At 34.3% G+C, this 7,455-nt stretch overlaps 1 long non-coding RNA gene across 1 annotated transcript; it reads right to left on the reverse strand.

Annotated features, from left to right (window-relative positions):
- Positions 1 to 247: 247 nt before the first annotated feature.
- On the reverse strand, positions 248 to 6,541 carry LOC118166992. Its single transcript, XR_004750859.1, has 3 exons — positions 6,329 to 6,541; positions 4,212 to 4,322; positions 248 to 291 (listed from the first exon to the last, which is right to left on the reverse strand). It is a non-coding gene; the product is annotated as an uncharacterized LOC118166992 (long non-coding RNA).
- Between the last annotated feature and the right edge of the window lie 914 nt (positions 6,542 to 7,455).

Consider the following 7,455-nt stretch of genomic DNA (forward strand, 5'->3'; position numbering starts at 1 on the left):
GAAAAACTTAAAATCAGAACAAAAAGTATGTTAAAAATAATAATAATAATATAAAAAACCTTTTCAGTCAAAACCTTTCAGTTATGCTAGGAAATAAAAATCTAAAATCTTTAACGTATCTACCAAAGGATGAAGAAAATTATGGCAAACAAAATAAGTTTTATTGTATTTTCAAGGATACAATATAAAACACTTTAAAAATATTATTTTCTCCATAATTAGTCTTAGACCTCAGAAATTTTCTTAGCAGAATTGGTTCTGGCAGTCTTCTCTTTTAGGCTTCCTCTTGGCCTGTGGCCCAGCACAAATAAGAGGATCGTTCACCATTTCCTTTCATTGTTGAAAGAGCATTCGTGACACTGAATTTTCATCTGGATGATACTGATGTAACTATTAGGTATATCTAACAATTCTGTCCAGATTGTTTGTTCTGGATCTTTTCAACTTTCCTCTTTCTGCACTCAGGACAGACAATGCTCATTACATAACCCTTGGAAAATTTGTTGGAGGTAGTCAGTGAGACAGAGATTTGCACAAGGAAAAATAATAATAGCATGATTGAGTACTTGAGTACCACTCCAGGTGACTAGATTGTATCCTTACACTGTGAGAATGATCATAAGATAGGTATCCACAGCTGCAGTAGGCAATCCAATGCAACATTTTTTTCAGGATACTCAATACTCTGAGCGCTTAGCATTTTGCTTCATTCTCTACAAATGTTGTAAGCAGGTACAGAGTACTTCTATGCAGTATGTAGAAGGTAGTCTTCTACATGATAGTTGTAACTATTAACCTGAAAAAAAAAAAAAAAAGAAAAAAAGACTTTATTTCCCTAATATCTCAGAAACACCATAAATTTTATCATGGTGTTAATTAAGGCTTTGAAAATTATTCCTTATTAATTAAATCAAAAACAAAATCTATGCAAATTAAAATCATAACAGCAGATTATGTTATTAGGAATCTGAAAGCTGTTTAGTTCTATTCTATTCTGAATGAATTTAGTTCTATCTATTCTGAATGTTTCAATGATTTTTGTACTGTCAGAAAGTGCTTTTTAAAGTTATTCACACAATTGATATTTGAAGGCAATCCCTAAAAGCTCCTTATTTAGTCAATAAAAAGAACCAAGATATGCCAGAGGACAATCCAGAAGTAGTGCTTAATTTACAGTCCCTGAGGTGTCCTTCTGGGAGATTTTATGTCCTCTTACAAGCTATACCAGTTGCAGAGGGCAACCTGCACAGATGCTACTGAACTATGGGTAGAAAAACACAGCCTGCTTCAATGTGAACACTAAAAGTGAGGGTTTTAGCAGGGGCCTGAGTGCCATGAACAGAGTGAACACAATAATATGACTGTGATATATATGTGGCATCATGCATTTTAGGTTCATCCAGTGTTCCTAAGCAATGTCCTTAGTTCTTGAACATGTACTGAAACTGAAATAGGGAACAAAATCTGTATGAGTCAGAAACTCTACGGAAAGTAAAGTTACAGCTTTAACAGATCACTTCTCAGGATAAAATGACTCTGTATAAACCTCATATGCACACACTTTCTTAACTTACATCTTTCTATCTTTAATGCATCCAACATAAGGCATCTGAACATCTACTTGAATGCTCAGTAATTTCAATTGATTATTATAGATGGTTACAAGGAAGGTATAATGATTGCACATCTCAAGAGAACATGATCTATATTTGTTTAGATGTGTAGAATTAGCTTATCCAAAAGTAACTGTAAAAAACAGTCTAATAAAACCATAAGATCAGTTCCTAGAAGTGATAGTTAAATCAATAACATGTGCAACCTATTATTCTGGTTGACATAAGCCTTGAGTAGTCTGTCAACGGAAGGTTATGCTATGAAACATAATTAAAGAAAGATAAAATTGATTACATATCTAAGTCTTGAAACTGGAAAGGTATTTCTGATGATTATTGAAATATTGAAGTGTTTAATTTGTCTTCTGTTTGGAGCAAATCAGTAGAAAAATCTCTTTTGCAATTGTAATGCATTACTCCTAAATCTGCCCTTATTATACTTTTCCACTCTAAGAAGTGGTTATGAATAGATAACTGATATTCTTTGAAAATGCCAGTTTGAAATGTATAGTAAATGAAACCAGATGAATACTTCCTAATATGTCTCTGTACTTATTTTAATCTATCTCTACATGAGTTCTTGATGCAAATTAAAATTGTAGAAGAATGGTAATTGCTATTCCTATTTTATTTAAGGTACTTTTCTTCTAAAGTTTATAGGAAAACAAGAATAAGGAATGTATCTTGCTTTTGTGTAAGTCTCTAGGGTGATTTGGATTATAATGGGTCCTGAATAAGAAAGAATCACTTCAGTGTTACATCTGACAGATCTTTTATATATACCTATGTAAGATGTCATTGTGCGAAGCCTATTTATTTTTCTTTTTGTAGGAAGGAAAGTAATTCTGTTGGTCTTCATGCAGACATTAGGATTCGATGAACTGAGATCTAGTTTTAGATGTACCACTGACGATACCATACAACTTTAAATAGGTCAGTTAACAATTCAGTTTGCCTTTTTGTGAAAGGAGAACAATAAGGTAGATAAAATAATAATAATAAAACAGTGTAATAATATTTATATGCCAGTGGCATTGCAAGGCTTATATAATATGCTTCAGTTACCCTGATGTTATGTGGCAACTGTTACAGAACTACAACTAATCTGTCTATAACAGAAAAAAATACTGTATTTCATCCTCTTTTTTATTATACATTTTTCATAATGGTGTAACTTCAAAGATTTCAGTGCAAAGACATAGTACTTATGCACCCTGACAGGAGAATACATGTGATTGTGTATCATTCCCACCTGGTGCTTCTTCTCTGTATAATTCTGTTTGCTGGGAGAAGTGTTAAAATGATAAGAATGTAATCATTATTCAGCATCATAATCAAGAATCAACTTTGCAAAGGAAACTTGTCTAATTTAATTCTTTTGAAATATATTTTAAACTTTTTTTTTTTTTTTTTCCTAAATGAAAAGGATTGTATTTCAGTGATCTGCATTAGCTGCATTATGTCAACTGTATATAGTGGTTAATAGTATACATTACTCAAGAGTGGGAGAGGGAAGTAGAGCTAACAAACGTTTCATAGTTTCTTATTTTCCTTCACCCGCTTACTCCATACTGATAGCTATACCTAGTGGCTAAGAATTTAAAGCATCATGCACAAATTCTGGCAGGCAGGCAGCCTGTGAATTTCAGAGCTGTCAAGGCTGCATGTTTCAATCAGTTTTGACATCTCTTGGCATTTCTCTTCAGATTCTGCTTTCTATAAATAATTCCCCTACTTGAGTGTTATTTCTGGTTCATTTCTTAACACATAGCAAGAATGCTTCTCACCTCTTACTATGTGTTTTCTTTGTCTTCAATTTGGAAAGCCATAAAAAAAAAAAAAAAAAAAAAGAATTGAAACTTACCTGATACGAAAAAAAAAAAAAAAAATCTAGTAGGTTTTGATGATGATATGCATGTTGCATTTTAAATTATATTTGTAATTTGCCCACTGAGACCTTGGAGGAATTACCAGAATTTCCTTTTCTTTTGAGATAGAGTTCCCTTTCAGCATTTTGTGTGAGTTGGCAAATTAACAGTCTCAGTCACAGAAAAAGAGCTTAGGGAAGGAGTCACATCCCCTTCCATACCTCATCGGTTCAGAGCAGAGTAAGATATGCTGTGATTTCCTAGCATGCTCATTTACTTCTAATGGCACTTCTGTCAGGGGTACCGAGAGAATAGTCCATGTTTTTCTTATACAACTCCACATAACAGACCACATATTTCCCTAAAAGAGGGGAGGTAGCTTAGTAAAGGCCACTTTGTGCCCTCACTCCTGCTATTTCATTCAGCCAGAGCTCTTCAAGGCTCTGGGGACCTCTGGAGAAAAAGTCGTATGACCAGGGACCTAATGGCTCTTTAAATCTCCCCCGCTGATATTTGTACCTTCTTGTTTTCTTCTGCTTTATAAACTACACAGAAAGAATATGAATAATTGATTCTCTGATAAGCATTCTTTAACATAACTACTCAGAGGATTGTCAGCCTACCACAAGACTTTTCAGCTTCCTTTCAGGGAATTGTCCTAATGAGGAAAGCATATCAGCTTCTCAATTAAGATGGAAATATTCTATGGCTTTCTGAGATGTTAACTTACCAGCATGATTCTGCAGTGTGTGGGAACAATATCTATCCCTTTCAATACCCAAAAACTATGGGATAAGACAGTTGTCCCCGGTAGAACCAGTAAGTGATTGTCTTGATGGATCTGGAATCGAATAAGGAAAATATCTATTTAGAACTCTAGGAGGAACAAACTTCTTAAAAATAATTAAAGGTATTTAACACATTTCTCTATGCTTATTTTTTTTTTATAGGAAACTTGTATTTTCATTTCTTCTTATTATTTTCAATTGCAGGCCTGATTGATAAAGCCATCTCCACTAATTTCCACTCATTTTACTTAACTAAAGAAAAGTTATAAATGGAATGAGTAGATTATGCAATAAAATGGGTTTCAAGTTGAACCAAATTGAAATGTTGAAAATGAAAAACAACCATCAACAGATCCTAATGAGGATCCATTTCTGACAAGCGGTCTTCTGAGTTTTCCTTAGTAACTCAGATTAAAATAAAATGATCAGCAACTCTGCCATGCTTACATAAGTTTTTGAGGATAATAAAAAAGTAAAATAACCATTAAAGAATGATCTGATCACCTTTTTTTTTTTTTTTTTTTTTTTTTTTTTTTTTAATTACAGAAACGTTCAGTGAAATATGTATGTGAACAAAACAGTCAAGCTATGACAAAAGACCCATTCTGAGAAAATAGCGTTTAGGATTCATCAGCTACAGGCACTGCTGTATAATCTCATCACTGCTAAAGGACTAATGCAATCTTTGGTTATACAGAAAGGGAATTTAAAGCTGAAGAATATACACACAGTGCTAACAAGATGTGTTAGATACACAGTATCTGCGTCTTGTTTTCAACCATACAAAAGTTCAAAGCGAGTGTCGAAAAACAAACAATACAACAACAACAAACAAACCCAAAAGGAATTAAACAAGACCTCATTATAATTCTCATGCAAGAGTTAAAGAACCTCAGCTTTTTAATCTCCTGGAAGAAAAAGTGATCATCCTGTCACAGGAAAGTAGCCACAGAAAAATACTCGAGAGTAGAAAAGGGACAATATATGGTAAAAGCTTCTCAACTTCACTCAGTAAAGCACAGAAAGCTCTGAATGTTAGGAAATGGCATCATGTAATTCTTGCAAGAAATCTAGCATTTCCATTTTAGCTAAGACACGTCCCTAAAAGTTCATTTGACAGACCTCAATTGTAATATCCTTAATAATGCTGCTTCACTAATTCATTACATCCTGTTACAAAGAAGTCTTTTGATTTGAAACTGGATTCAAATTTCTCTTAGGATTTCTTGCAATTTAGCATGCTAACTGAAAAATCATCATAAACCTTCTTGAGTGAGTACTAGAAGAGTACAGTGGCCTTTCTTTAATTCCGTGCTGAAAGCAGGTGTTCTTAACTTTAAATCACGCCTGCAGTTCTTTCTTGAACCCATTCTAGAAATACAATGAAACTTGACCCAACGATTGATAATGCTCTCATGAATGTTACATAGCAAATATATGCTTTTACTCCATAATCCCTCGAGTTTTCATCCAGGAATCATATCTTATAATTTTAAATAAGGAGCCTGGTTTAAACCTGTCATGCTACAAGTCTCCTGAATAAGTGTGGGTTATGTCCTCATTTCAAGAGTGTGGAGCCGTAGAGATATTTATTTATATGCATATAACTACATATTGGAAATATGGAAAATTTGATGTCCTAGAGAATTCTGTAAAAACTAAGTGTCTCACCAGCTTACCTCTGCACCAGCTTACCTCTACAGTTCTCTGTAAAATGTTGAACTTTGTTGTAATGCTGTGTCTCACTGTAAGTGTGCCAGCTCAGTGCAGCCAACTGCTGTCTTCATCTAGAACAATACCAACTTGGCCTATGACTTCAGTTAATAGATGTAGATATTAGCTAGCAATAAGCCAAGTAAGAACAAAACCAAACAAAACCAAACAAAAATACCCCTCCCTCCCCTCCAAGAAACAAAACAAAACAAAACCTGCAAAAATTGTTAGAAATTCTCCCATCAGAAAATGTGAAATGTACATCTACTTTTTAAGATCTATCATTGTATTTTACAGGTATCTGCTATTTAAAATGATTGGGGTTAGGAGTAAGAAATGCACTCACCTGCAGCTTTAGAATATGCGTCCTTCTTGATCCCCACCAAGGGGGACTCCATGCCATTCTACTCAAGCTATAGAGTGATTCAGAGGTGGAAAAAATAGAAAACATATACTATTTAACATGAATCTAGAAATTTTATTTGCCGTGTTTATTTTGGTTGTCTATCTTATGCCTATTTAAAGAGCCCCAGAGGGGAGAGCTGGAACTATAAGGATCTGCAGGAATATTTCCTGAGATGCTAAATTATCATCAGTAGAATTAGTGGACCTTTTCCTTATTGTAATAAATAAATTAAAAAATAAAAAATAAAATAACAACAGAAACCTTTTTTACTCCTATCCCACAATGGCTGGAATTCTTTTAGCCACTTTGGTTTCAAAACCTTTTCCTCCTCATCAATTTGCCTCTGTAGATTTTCACTGCTAGCAATTAGCAAGCAAAAGAAATCCTGCTGAGGAAAGCAAGTTAAAAGGGGACTTAAGAATGACTGTGTCTGGGAAACAAGCAGCCAATCTGGAGCAGCAGTCTTCCAAATTTCAAATATACACATCACAGAGATGAAGAGGCAGAGCAACCTCTCTTAATTTCTTTTACCTGGGTCTCCAATCTGCTCACAACAGTGTGTAGTCCAAAACTTAGTCCACTTCAGTGGGTTCAGAAAGGAAATTGCTAAGATTCCAGCATTCATTGTATCCCCCCAAAAAGAACAATTTAGATAATGGCTCACTATTGTCTGGATAATAACCAAATAATGCTTTTCACATCCAAACCATTTCAGTCTGGCATCTCCCAGGAAGCCCAAATGTCTCCAGATGAAAACTAGAACATTTACACAGGAGGGAAGTTCTTCCTGCTGTCCAGCTTTGATATGTAACATGAAGAAACTGAAGACAATTTCAGTGATTTCAGTAAATCAGGGTAGTCAGTCTTACGTGCCATATTTATGAGGAGGAAAATAATCTTTCAACTATGGATCAGCTTGAGATCATTCCTTAAGGTCATAAAAACTGCATAAACACAAGGCATAAGAGCAAAACTGTTCCCCAAGAGCAACTGTATTATAGCTGTTCTTGCAAAAAGTGTATTTTTGAACTTTCAAGATCATCTTAGTGTCCCCATTCATGAAGTCT

The sequence above is a fragment of the Oxyura jamaicensis genome, chromosome 4 (genome assembly GCF_011077185.1).
Source record: "Oxyura jamaicensis isolate SHBP4307 breed ruddy duck chromosome 4, BPBGC_Ojam_1.0, whole genome shotgun sequence".
NCBI lineage: Eukaryota > Metazoa > Chordata > Aves > Anseriformes > Anatidae > Oxyura > Oxyura jamaicensis.